The sequence below is a fragment of the Canis lupus genome, chromosome 1, assembly GCF_048164855.1.
Source record: "Canis lupus baileyi chromosome 1, mCanLup2.hap1, whole genome shotgun sequence".
Classification (NCBI taxonomy): Eukaryota; Metazoa; Chordata; class Mammalia; order Carnivora; family Canidae; genus Canis; species Canis lupus.
In genome coordinates this window covers 30,648,756-30,663,054 of record NC_132838.1, presented here as the reverse complement: position 1 = coordinate 30,663,054, position 14,299 = coordinate 30,648,756, and the positions used below count along the sequence as shown (strand labels likewise).

Here is a 14,299-nt window from a genome sequence, read left to right as displayed (position 1 = left end):
GGGGACTAGTGGCATCCTTCCTTTACTTTACTACTTTTCTGGAGCCCAGAGTTTCCTGAAATCTGACCCTTGAAGAGGGGAGTACTAATGCAATAGTTTGCATGTCCCTTACAGATTACAATCCTGTGTTTTCCAAGTGGTTGAAAAATTAAAATCTACCTTATGAATATGCACTCTGTGTGGCCCATGTATTTTACGGGATGCAGAAAGAAGGCATCTTTTCTTTATCTCTAACTAACTTTTCCAGTATGAATCCATAATTCCCATTAAAGCCACAGCAGCCTGTCTTTTCCAGGACTTCTCAATGATTTGGCAATCTCGGCCCCAACCTCCACTCCCAGTCATGTTTGTTCTCATGCTTCACGGTGTGCCTCTACAAAGCAAGCCACAAAATGGGTCTGGGAACGCTCTGGGCAAAGAATGGCCCTGTTCTGTGGGATACTCCAGAGGTGTCCCAGAATGAGACCACAGGCGTCCTTAGGATGCTGACCCGACCCTGGGAACTCTAGAGGTTGACACAGGGGTTGAGAACCGATGTCCCTTGGATGCCTGCAGTGCTGTTATATGACCCCATCCCACTGGGCAGCTGTCAGCATCACAGCAGACACATTTTGACTAGAAATCCTGCCTTATTGTGAGAGGTTGGACTGGTATGAAAGGAACATTCTCATTAAAAGATCCATTTGGGATCTGCTTGGGAAATTATGGACCTGCTGGATTTGTATGCTCCAGGTTGATCTTCATCAAATGTCTTTTCTTACGTTTCTTTGATTGAGATCAAAAGATAATTAATTGCCTTCCCTTTCTGCTGCAAAGAAGGGACATCACAGGTGATTCATCTTCCACTCCATTCTCCATATAAAATGCAGACAGTATCTTCAAGGTCATTTCAGCAGTTAGTGCCATGTACACTCTACAAAAAAAGTAATTGCTTCTTTGCATTTGTGCCAGGCATTATGCCATAAGCCTACATACACTGAAGAGTGACCTATCTGAGGGGAAAGAAATCAATACCTTAGAAGTTCCTTTGGTGGCTTTCTTTTCTCCCTTACCTGGCCCCTTTATCAATTTGCTTTTGACTTTTGATTTATCTGACATTGCAAGTGTGGGCATCATCAAAGTATGATTTCCATCCTTCTCTGGAAGTTCAGAAGAGAAAGGGCATGAGTACCAAAAATGGAGAGGAGTCCTTGGACACCTGTTAAGTTTCCAATCGTGTTTTTAGGCTGGCAAACCAGTTATTCATCATTTGTGCAGTTCCATCCCATCAGATAATGCATGGGAAACAGATTTCCTCCTCTGTTTAAATCACAAGAAAGCCTCAGGAAAATGAAATTCCCTTCCATATGTTGCAGAAAGTCCAACCTGCTATCGGAGACACTGGAAGTGGGGTTGGAGTGCCTTAGGAAAGATTGATTATGAAAAGCAAAGGCTCTTCACTGTGGAAAACAGTATGGAAGGTCCTCAAAACGTTTACAAATAGAACTACCCTGAAATCCAATAATCGCACTACTGGGTATTTATAACCAAAATACAAAAACCCAAAGGGATATATACACCCCGATGTATTGTTTACAACAGCCAAATTATAGAAGCAGCCCAAGAGTCCATTGATAGATGAATGGATAAAGAAGATGTAGAATATTATTCAGAATGGAATATTATTCGGCCATAAAAAATGAAATCTTGCCAGTTGTAATGACATGGATGGAACTAGAGAGTATAATACTAAGTGAAGTAATTCAGTCAGAGGAAGACAAATACCATATGATTTCACTCACATGTGGAATTTAAGAAACAAAACAAATGAGCAAAGGAGAGAGAAAAACCAAGAAACAGATTATAGAGAAGAAACTTGAGTTATGGGGGCAGGGGGGTGAGTAGGAAGATGGGTGGAATAGGTGATGGGGGTCAAGGAGGGTATTTGTTGTGACAAGTACTGGGCGATGTATGAAATTGTGGAATCATTATATTGTTCATCTGAAACCAATATAACATTGTATGTTATACTGTATGTTAACCATAACTATATAGACCTGTTAAAAAAAAAAAAAAGGCAAAGGCTCTTACCTCTTAGGTCCTGAGGTACCTTCATTTTATCTTGAGACATGGATCCCAAGAGCCCCTAGAAAGGAGACCGCCAGCCAGCCCTCCAGGGTTGTGAAGGCTCCACATAGATGACTGCATGCTGCATATAAGGTACTCTCCACACCGTGGGGTCCTCTACCCCAAACCCTGGTTCACTTGCTCGAATAACTCCAGCCACATTTTGGTGTCTCTTCTATGCTTAGCTTGCTGGAAGGAAAGAAGGTTCTGTCCTTGCCCTAGATGACTGGACTCTGTCAGGGACTGAGAAATCTTAAATAATTTGAAGAATTCAACGTGGAGAAAAAATAAGCAACAAAGGCAATAAAATAAGAACCTGTTCCCCTTTATTAAGATTAAATATGTATTCAAATAAGTGTCTTACTATTCAATAAGTGTTGTACCATTAATAAGGAAGTAATACAAATAAATATATATATACACACACATAAATAGTCGCCCAGGACTTTTATAATTTTTGTAGCTTTCATCCTTTTAATTTTTCAATTCACATATTTTATACAAATTATTACCAGATCAGACATACCCAAAAGTGCAAATATTTTGGCATTGCTCCTTGGAAAGTTAAAGTAGTGTTTGATGTTCTATTCTATTAACCTGCATAGAGATGTCTCAAAACTGTCAAATGTATCCACCACTATATGTTAACAGATATTTTTCATAGCTAAAACTTTACCAGTGAAAAGACAGCGTGAATGCATTTAACAATGACCTCAACTTAACAAAACTAACTGCTGGTTAAAACCATCTTTTAAAAGATCCTTAAAAATATAATCATCCCCCCAAATACTTAATTTTACAATGTCACACTTTTGTGCTCGAGTCAAGACTGAGTTTTCTCAACCATTCGCCATATATGAAAGTCGAGTCATTGAGCCGTACATCTTAAACTTATGTGGTGTTAAGTGTCTATTACATCTCCATAAAACTTAGAAAAGGAGTTTTCCAAGTTTCCTTTAGAGCAGACAGCCAAAGATCATAAACAACTCTGAATACAAAATCATACCAGTAAAGTCTTAGCAAAAAAATAACATCTAAGCAATACCCATAAAAGAAATTCTGTGCACATTTCTCCTTGCCACTTCCATAGCCACAATTTTAACAGCTTCTTGAATTTTTCTTTGCAATTACCTACAAGAGACCCAGGTAAAGGTGCTGAAGAGAAGACTTATTCTTAGTGAGGGTATAGACGTTACAGCTCAATAAGTAGATTTATAAACATCGTATTTTGATCACATTATAAGCCAGAGATCAGGGTATATAATGAGGCATCTTTAACATAAACAAATAACATACCAACTTTAGAAATGTTTAACTTTGGTATCTGATAGTCCATCAGAAAATATCATAAACAGCATTTTACTGGTACATGAAAGACTCACAGATAGCATCTGTTGTGCTATGAGTGTACTTCTTTGTGAAATACCTAGTTCATGTAGGTGCCTTAGTCATATTCTTGACTTGAAGGAAAACCAGAATACCTAGACACCGGAAGCATGTTACGTCTGAACTGTCTTCACAAATTCTTTGTGTCTATGGAGAGAAGAAAATCAGAGAAGGTGGGGGAGGAGTAAACAACAGTTAAAGATGGTGGTTTTCAAATATAGCAGCTCATTTTTCCTCTCTTTCTCTTCTCCTGATACCAAAACACAAGAGCTCCGTGGGATGCCCTCAGGAGATCCTCAGCCAGGGGATCACCCCCGCTCTAGGCCTTTACAGCTGGAAGGACTCCAAATTTTCTCCACTCCCCTCTGCCCTCATCTTCACACCCCTGCCCCAGGCTCATTCCCAAATGCAGTGTCCATCAAATGTGACCCTAGCCTCTTCTACCTTCAGAGATGGACCAGCCTGTTAAGTTATCAGCTTCAGTTAAGACCAAGTAGCTCCATAAAACAGACACACACACACATCTTTAAATGCAAGATGGCATAGAATCACAAGCATAAAATCCCACTTATCAGTTATCAAAATGAAGATAATACAGCAAACAGCTAATGTCTAAAGTACTTTATAAATGTGAGAGATTGTAGTCTAGAAGAATATAGTGTATCATATCAGTATCGGCATAACTCAGCCACGCTGCTGATCTTACCTAATCGGAGGAAAGTTTCACAGAAAAGATGAAACTATCACTATTTAATGGAAAGGAAATCTATTAGAATATGAGAAGCAAGAAACTGGCCATGAATGTAAAGAATACTGCACTTAGACTATATTCAGCCTCTCAACCCTGCAAAAAAGCCTCAAATGACTTCTGTATCCCTCCAGGTTCCTATACATACGGGCAATATTCTTGCAGCTTTTTAAGAACAGGAAGAAGTTTGCTATTCCATTCCCAATTCAGAATTTTGCGGATGCACAGTCGAAGCTGAGCCTGGCACCTAAGGCGGGCATCACAGGGTGAGCCATGAGGAAGGCCAGTGGTTCACAATTGCAGTCATGTCCCTAGCAGCACACTCAATGGCAGTGTGGTGTCTAGCGTCTGTTACCAATTTAAAGCCAGTTCTGTCCAAGGCACTTGGCCTTTGGCCTCTTGCCTCACAGACAATAGCCAGTGACTTCAAGCCACAGTATTTGCCCATTCTCCTCACTGTGGTTCACGCATGTTAAAAGAAACAACTTCATCAGGGTTGGAATGATTTGATCAGGATGGTCTTCCTGCCCTCGCCCTGCCAGCCCACAGAGCTCCCCACCTCCAGAGACCTAAAGGGCTCCCTTCTGAAGTTGGCGCCACCGATGCCACCTTGTGGGCACCACAACCCCTTTTCTGAAAAGATCAGGTGGTTGGGGAGAGCCACCTGCCAGCCCTGGGCCGTGCGCTCCTCTCCTCGGAGCCCCGCCTCGCCAGGTTATCCCAGCCTCCCGCGCCGGCGCCCCCTGGCACCCCCGGACCCCCGGACCCGTGGCCTCCTTAGGTGGCACGCAGCTGGCCGGCGCCGGCCCGGTGGCGCGAGTTGGACGCTGCAGCCTCGCGGTGCCGTCGGCCCGGGAGCACGAACCCAGCAGGCCGCGCACCAGCAGCGGAGCCGGTGACGAGGCTCGGAGGAGGCAGCGGTTGCCAAAAGAGCAGATGTGCCCGAAGTCTGCATCAGTTCATCTGGTGACCTCCCGAAATCGGTGAAAGATTTATATTGCTAATTACAGACTTTTTTTTTTTTTCTTTCAAATTTAGTCATCCTTCTCTTGGTTAGAAATAAAAAAGGGAGATGCAGTACCAGGTGAAAATCCAATGTTACTTTAGGAAGAGTGTCATCATCGTTTTAGGGGTTTTTGCAAACCAGTTTAGATTCTCTTGAGTTAGACTGGCCACACACACACACACACACACACACACACACAGTGGTATTTACAGAACTACAACAAATATTGGAGCTCTGCACAATAACAAACCAATGCACTATGATTGGAATTTGGTGTTCATTATAACTTAGAAGTTATGAAAATAAATTCCTGTTGCTCAGAAATGTATGTGTTCATCAGATAATTCCTATGGAGAGGAGCAACTGTGTCTGAAATAGGATGCGTAGCCAGATAACACTGCAGTGGTTACTTCTTGGAAGTATTTGATTCTTACAGTAGCATATTGTTTGGAACATGCGGCTATTCTGCGGGTTTGAAGGGAAAAAGGAAAATTAAGAAAAAGTAACAAATCCCAAAGCTTTCTGGAATGGGATGAAAAAGGGGCAGGTGGTTCTTCTTTTTCTCTAAGGATTCGCTGGCTTGCCTGCAGGATTGCTTTCCATGCGTTCAAGTTTTCTGTAGCTGCTTCCTCTGGCCCCATCAAAATGAAAATAACCCCTGTCAATTTGCCTTGTTAAATGAAAAGACAGTTTTCCTGTGTCTTTCAGACGAGTTTAGCCACATACATATGTGCAAAAAAAAAAAAAAAAAAAAAGACAACCAGTGTGATACAGACTTAGCCAGAGAATTTCCTCTTGTATTAAGGAATTTCCAAGGGATCCTAAATATACCTTCCCTTGTTCACTGCGGGCTACAAGTCCAGAAACAGCAGATGGTATGCTCACATTTGTTGAAGGTCTGTGTTGAATCAGGAATATTTTCAAGTATTATGACAAAGTTTTTCTTGCCATACCATCCTCAGAATGAAATCTGAATCACTTCTCTTGAACAATTTGAAAATTTTTAATCAGAAGCAAAGGAATCAAGTGATAAGGGGTGTTTTTCAATGTTAGCACTTGAGTTACTTTGACTTTATTGACATCACAGTAAAATTCAGTAGACTTTGATCAGAAAGTAAATGTAGTCTTCTTGCAGTAAATGTCAGTTTTAAATCTTGCTGGGTAAAGGAAATAAACACATGCTATTGGCAAGAATCCTTCTGGCCATGCCACAGGCGACAGTGTCTGCCTCCCCCACAGACCCGCATACATAGAACCTAAACCCAAATGTCCACATGGACACAAGTCCAAACTAGTTATTTCCTGATCCAGGAAAATTTGTTGTCAGGGACTTGATTGCATATGAAAGGAATGTTGTTTTGTTCCAGAACCAAAGATTTCCGACAAGATAGAGCATGAGCTTTCTGAAAGGAGGTATCTTTTTTTTTTTTTTTTCTCACAAACATGCTCAGACATAGCTTTCCTTTCAGCTAATTAAGCTGTTTTAAAGCAAACTGGTCAAACAGTGACATCTTCGTGGGGAGTCTTGGAGTCAATTGCACGATATAGAAGGCAGGGCGCTTAAGGGTGACTTCCACTATTGTTTCCTCTGGCTGAATATTTTCTACTTGGTCAATGCTGCCAGAGTGACCCCATACAATTGGGAGAATTCAAAGCCACTGGCCTCAAGAGATGCCATTAAGAAGACAACCACAGAATAAGATTTCATGGTCAAAAGCCAAACTTAGTCTCTCCTACCAAGTCCTGATGCTTACAATATTTTATATGTATGTTTTCTTCCTGTCATTAGCATACTGTTAAAATAGTTAAATGAAATGAGAACACAGCCATCAGGAATGGCTCTAAATAATTATTTGTGTGTTCATGTAAAACTCACAGGTTTTTTCAACAGAGAAGTAGCTGGAAAAAAAGTCAACTTTTAGATTAGTGTTGACTCCACATTTTAAGAGAATATGTGGAATGTGTAGATCAAAATTTCCCTTAGCCAAATACGTAGTGAGGATGATGGACTATCTCCTTTGTCAAATATTTGTTAAATAATGAATGACACTCATTGTCAAAATTGACGAACATCAATTTGATGTTTTGACATCTGTCAAGATGGTACACACTTTCCCATGCTGAAGGAAAAAATTAAATTTTCTGTAAATAATTGCAAGATTATTGAAAATGCTTGTCCTTTGTATTTCTTACATGAAAGATTAGCACACTGATTCAGTCAGTAGGCTAGCATTGGGTCTTCTGATACGCTGACCATGTTAGAGGAGAGTTTTTTTTTTTCCATTAATAGCAACTGATTCACTATGTCTTGCCAAGAAGCATGATGTCTTTACAAAACAGTATGATTTGGGGCCTAATTACCCTGAACACTGTGTTAAGGTAAGTGTCTTCCTCTAGAGGCCAGATAGCACCTATTTAGATAGGAGACCAGAGACCAAAGGAATTAAAGAAAATAGTTAAAGACAGAAGGAGGAACGATGATGTGGTTGTTCATAAGAGATATTGCACTCAAGTCAATATTTATTCAAAGAAGATCCTGTGTGTTCCTTTGACTTCTTCTGCGGGTTTGAGGGGGGAAAAGAAAATGAAGAAGAAGTAACAAATCCAAAAGCTTTCTGGAATGGGATGAAAAAGGGGCAGGTGGTTCTTCTTTTTCTCTAAGGATTCGCTGGCTTGCCTGCAGGACTGCTTTCTATGCATTCAGGTTTTCTGTGGAAACTTGAACGTATAAAATAAGCTATGCTAAAATAAGCATTTCATAAAAATAGAACCTCTTGGTAATAAGGAAAGAGAGAGGTGATCAATCACACTCTTAGGTGTCTATTACTGCAGAGTGTTATTACTGAGAACAATAGTAGTAGCAGCATTGTAGCTTTACAATTAAGAGGGAAGCTTCAGGAGCCGAATTGTCTAGATTTATGTTCCTGTTTCTCACTTCTCGTTGTGTAGCCTTGGGCAGGATATGTAACCTCTCTGTTCTTCAGTTTTCAAACCTGAAAGAAGAGGCTGATAATACACCTACCCTACAGGAATTGTTGAGAGCTTTAAATGAGTTAAGTGGCTGGTCTGTAAGAACCAGTCCGTAAACGTTGCTTAGTGTGATTGCGATGCGCCAGCATTAGGCTGAGTGCTTCACATATGCTATTCCTTGTAACTCCTTAATCTTAATCCAAAACTATAGACAGACTAGATGATTTCATGGTAAGACTGAGAAAATTCTAGAATCCACTAAATTATTCTATTGTCACAGATCTCAGATTTTAACCCAATTTGCTTGACTCCAAAGTCTATATTATTCCATGTCTTACTGCTTCTCAAGTAAACATCAACCATGGTGGATTGTGAAAATATAAAAGAGGGGGAAATAAACACTCAAAATTCTATCTTCATTAAGTTGCACCCTTGGACATTTTGATAACTTGTCTCTTATATAAAGTATGTATGATACAGCGTGGATCGTTTGCGTGCAACACAAACATCTTTTATGTGTAAAGGAGCACGTTGGCCCTACTTAGACAGCCCTGCAGGGAGAAGATGGAATCCAATGATGAGGCTGCCAAGAAACCATCTCAAAGTACAGGAAAATGAAGAATTCGAGGGACTTTCAAATAACTACTGACGCTTCCCAGCAGTTTGAGACAAAATCTGGTTCACTCGGGCATGACACTGGTCTCCACCATGCCCTGGCTCCATCTTTCACCCGCGGTCCTGGGCTCACCCTGTAGAACCCGTGGCACCAGGCAAGGGAGGGTCGAGCCAGCCAGGCCCTGGCCCTCCCTGGACGCAGCGCCCGCACAGCATCCTGGCCACGGGCTGCTCAGGGGAGTTGGACCAGGGAAGGAAGACAGTGCTTAGAACCAGGCAGCCCCGGGGACAGACTCCAGCTGTGCCATTGTGCAGCTATCCTGCGGCTCTCTTGCCTGAGTCAATGTTCTCTTCAAAAATTTGGAATAATTTCTATTTTCAGAGCCGGTAGTGAAGATTTTTTTAAAGTGCGTAAAATGCCCAACACAGTGCTGGTTACACAGAAAATGCTCTGCAGGTAGCAATCAATCATAATGATGTGTAATAACCACTTAAAACATGCTTTGAGAGCCCGCTACACTAGTCTGAGTGCTGCACTTGCACTTAAAAAAAAAAAAGATTTATTTATTCATTTGTGAGAGACAGAGCAACAGACATAGTGAGAGAGAGAGCACAGCGGGGTAGGGGGGGGGGACAGGGAGAAGCAGACTCCCCGCTGGGCAGAGAGCCCGACAGTGCAGGGCCCCATCTAAGTCTAAGCCCAAAGTGAGGATGAAAGACGGAGAAACTCAGTGGGGATGTGAGGGGCCAACAGGAGCCAGAATAGCCCTGTCAGCCAGGGTGGACCCCTGGGCCCGGAGTCACTTGAAAGAGAACAATGTCTGTGTACCCCAGGGTTTGGTTACAGACGCAGCAGCCAAGGGCCAATGGTTGTCACAGAGGAGAGCGAGGGGATACGTGTAAGGACGCCACTGAGGCAGCCAAGGCCTCGCAGGTGAGAGAGATGGCACAGATAGGACAGCGTCGGTGAAGACATTACTTCTGGGGCAGAGTTGAGGGAGCCACGGTGGGTGGCCCAGAGCCTACCCACTTCAGGACACTGTTCTTCCCGTAGGGCTCAGGAAACCAGCGAGGCTAAAGCAACGCCATGGAGAGCCGGAATGGTGCCAGTCTCCAAACACCACGTCTCTTGGCCAGAGACGTGGTGCCAAAGCAGGAGGAAGCAGGGAAGAAAGACCCTCCTTTCTCTCCCCTTCCAGACGCTCCTCTCCTGACGGTGCCTCCCATTAACCACAGCACAGAAGGCGACCAGCAAGGAAGCCTGGGAGGTAGTCTGCAGGGGTCAGCCTTCTGGGACAGGCTGGAGAGCAGGTGAAGGCCACGAGTGAGGCCAGGCACAGAACGCCCGGGCATACTCCATTCCAAAGTGAGACCGCGTAGACGCTTCTCCCCTAAACACACAGGTGGCGCGTTGGAAAGGAGCACCAGAAGGTTCTGAGATATTGAATGTCTACCTAACGAGACCAAGCCACCAAGAGGAAGCGTTTAAGTTATTGAAACATTCTGAGGTTTGCTAAAATACAGTTTCGTTGTCTCTCTCCTGCATCAGGTCACTGTAATGAAAATTCGATCAATTCTTTTTTAAAATAAAGAAGCTACGTTTTCACTGCACGATGTCCTGCAGTGTGAGGAAATCTGTGAACCTCCACTTCGTACCCTCTCTACTTCCAAAAGTCACTGAGCTGACTTACAGATGAAACGTACCAGAAATGTCCTGATAGAGACAGAAAGAAGAGAATATTTCAGACTCCTGCTTAATAATTGCATGACAAGTTATTTGACATCTAAGATGGTGGTATATATAGTACATTGCGTTACATCTTTGGTTATTTAAAAAAAAACAACAACACAGACTTATCTAAAGATATGAAACATTTTCTAAGACTCAATATAAACGATAATTTCTCACAAGGGACCTTCTATAAAGTACATTCAGTGATATGTGGAAAAGATCTCCAATCAGATTTTTGGAGGTAATGAAACAATGTTCAAGCAAAGCATAAATTCTGGATGACTTCACATTTCCTGCCCTCTACTTCCGTCTCCTCCAAAATGTTTTATATCACATCTACATACCAGTTTTCCAATTTCTTCTGGACAAAATTAATTTTTTAATTCATTTTTTAAACTGTACAATTTGGTGGGTTTAGTGAATATGTGTAGAATTATCATTATCTAATTTTATTTTTTTATTTCTTTTATTTTTTTAAGACTTCATATATTTATTCATGAAAGAGAGAGAGAGAGGCAGAGACATAGGCAGAGCAGGCTCCTCAGAGGGAGTCAATGAGGGACTCAATCCTGGGACTCCAGGATCACGCCCTGAGCCAAAGGCAAATGCTCAACCACTGAGCCACCCAGGAGTCCCTAATTTTATTTTTTTAAAGTAATCTCTATACCCATCATGGGGCTGGCACTTACAACCCTGCGATCAAGAGTCACATGTTCCACCAATTGAGCCAGCCAGGTGCCTACAAAATAATTATTTTTAACAATGACATCCAGGCCTTTCCAAGAGAGCACAAGATCACCTTGTCAGAATGTCCTATTTTGTGCACAGACCCAGCAGCCATCCTCACTGGGTTTCTCCCAGAAGGTTCCAAACATCTAATTCTTTGTCCAACTCTTCCTTTCCTAAACTTAGTTATCCCAATATAAAATTCTTCCACAAGTGTCACACCAAACATTTTCCTACCTGCTGTCATAACTTTTAACTGAAGCCTTCCATCAAAATTATTTTGCATCTATATTTTTACTGTATATATCTACCTTACATTTGTTTTTCATCTCTCATCTCTCCATGCTATTATAAATCAAATATCTATAGCTAGAGGTTGCATCTAATTTTCACTGTATTTTTCTAAGACAGCAAAAGCTAGACATTCAGGAGATGACCCAAAACTATTAAAATGAAGACAAACACGATACTCACAAATTTATCTGGAGAAGAGTGTGTACTTACTCTTTTATATGTAAGTGTATATACATATATAAAACAATATGTATATAAAACATACATATATGTATACACACACAAATATATAAAATTTGTTTTGAAGTTCAAACAAAAGTACCTGCCTCTCAGTGAGCAATTTGCTTAAGGCATGATCTGACTCATGTGCTTCTCTCTTTCTTTTTTCTTAAGCTGTTTTCCCACAACTCAGTTAAATAGTAAATATTGTGATGGCAATACCTCCTCTCACAACACACTCACTCAAACCGAGTTTCCCTAAAAAAGTCACCTTAAGCCAGTAGAACTGGGAACCCAACTTAAGTGAGCCTTTAGTGAGAAAGAGGAATTATCTGGAGGCTTTGGACTAATCATTTTTGGTTTGCAGTGAGAACTTTGAAGGGCGACTCCTGGTACCGTTTCCTGGCCGCTCGCTACTTTTCCTGTGTAGTTGCATGTTAAACATGATGACTTGCTGTATAGAAGCCATGTGTTGTCATAATGTAACATCATTAAACAAAGTGTTTAGAGCAGTTTTAGCTGAGCCAGAACATGAACAACAAAACCCGCCAATTACAGTGTCATTTTGTGTAGTTGTTAAGGTTGCAAATGTCTCCAACTTTTTCTGGTAGGCCATATTGAGCATGTCACAGCGAACATCTGAGATAACGATTTGCTAGGCAATGTGCAATTCTCGCTCCTTTTTTCATATCAGAGAAGAAAGAGTTCTTTATAACAATTTGGCTCAAATGTCTACACACATTGCTCCAGCGTCTGTAGCAGCATGTGTTTCTAGGATTGTTCTGGAAGAGAAAATGCAGAAACAGCAGGGAGCAGAAGATAAACAGGCAATCCGTGACTCATTAAAACAAGCATTGGTAGCCAACATTGTGGAGTGTGTGAAGACCCCAGATCCAACTCGCCTATAAACTTTTTTTACCAGCTGGACTTAGCATCTGTCAGAGCTTGGAAGGAGAGGTAGTCTGGTACAAATGATTTCAGTGTGTCGCATTTATTAACCTGCCACCTTACATAACTCTGCTGATTGGGAACTCAGGGAAATGCTTGAGAAATGACACAGCTTATTGTTGGAATGTTACGGCTGCAGTAATAAAGACGCAAGTTGCCATTAAAAAAAAATACAAAGACCACAGAGCAATTGGAAAATGATAATGAAGCAAAGTTAAAAAGCATCACAGTCTTGAGAAATGTACGTGCCAGAAGAATAATTGAAATTCGGTTTGGATTTTGATCATTTTCGATTCTTTACATCAATTAGGCAAGGAAAGTATTTTCCTTTTTAATAGTTGTCACATTAGCTTTGTTAGCAGCTCTGAGGTAAACAAATGCCAAACTGGGAACATTATTGTGTCCTTTTCCAACTACTTACTGTTCTAAATGAATGAGTCGCATCTGTAGTTAGATCCCTGACAATTCCTGGAAAGGCATTTTCTGTTTCTTTAGCATTTTCATGAGAGAACTGAAAGAAAAAGAAAGAGGGCTTTATATAAAAAACCATGTCTGTTTTTGTCTTAAACAGCTTTGCCTTGCCTTACCGTTCATTCAGGTCAAAGAACATCACCCCAGAAATCAAAACCATACCAGGTAGCCAATCCCCTTTCTGTTCCTCTGCTTTGATTTACTTCCTTTTTTGTCTCAAAATTTGCTTAGGATTATTTGGTCAAGAGGGGAAAAATATCACAAAGTAATTTTCTATGTCGTATCCAGACCACATGCCAGTAATTTCAAATTAATGAGGATGTTTACTCTCTGGTACAAAATTTGCACATATTAGCTTATAAAATATGGATAAGCTGGTTTCCTATAACAAAATAGAGCCCTGCCATTTCAAAAATGAAAATTGCAGAGACTTTGGAAAAAACTCAGCTGAAGGAATGCTTCGCGTTTCGCCGTGGTTAGCCTATTATTTGTAGTTTTGAAACTTTATTGGTCCCCAATCTAATCTTTTCTGAGTATAAAAACATTAACATATGGTTTAACACAGCACAGGGCTGGAAAGTCCATATCCCAAATGCACATTGTATGCAGGGTGACATTCACACTAAATATCATCCCTCAGGGTCTGTACTTCATTTTACCTGGGATTGGAGAGCCATGAAATCCCTGGAAAAGTTGTTCATGATTCTGAACCAAATGGTGCACAGTGTACTGAGATACTAACAGTGTATGCTTCTGCCAAAGGTTGTGGCTCAAATGTCTCTCTAAGTAACATTAAAAATCTGCTGCTTCATGCCTATGAATTTCAATATTTATAGCATTCAATAAAACGGTCCACTGTCAGAGAGAGATGTGCCACTGTGCACTCTCTGAGCAGATGGGCGGCAATATGGCACATTTACATGGACCAGCTGTGGAGCACAGAAATGGATGCTGGTCAGAGGCAGGGTACAGGCCCCACATCTGGAATTCTAACCAACTGGCCTCGGTACCCGTTGTAAAGTTTCCTTCCACAGGACGAGCTCTGATTTAGAGCTGCTCACTAGTGTGCCTTAAACTG

The 14,299-nt window shown here is 41.3% G+C and overlaps 1 long non-coding RNA gene across 1 annotated transcript in view; it reads right to left on the bottom strand.

Annotated features, from left to right (window-relative positions):
* Positions 1–2,469: 2,469 nt before the first annotated feature.
* The window catches only part of LOC140614276 (uncharacterized), a 39,444-nt gene continuing 27,614 nt past the window's right edge, over positions 2,470–14,299 (bottom strand). The window contains exons 3-4 of the long non-coding RNA XR_012015174.1: positions 13,172–13,261; positions 2,470–3,639 (exon numbers count right to left, since the gene is read on the bottom strand). This is a non-coding gene — a long non-coding RNA (uncharacterized lncRNA). The remainder of the gene's footprint in view (positions 3,640–13,171; positions 13,262–14,299) is intronic.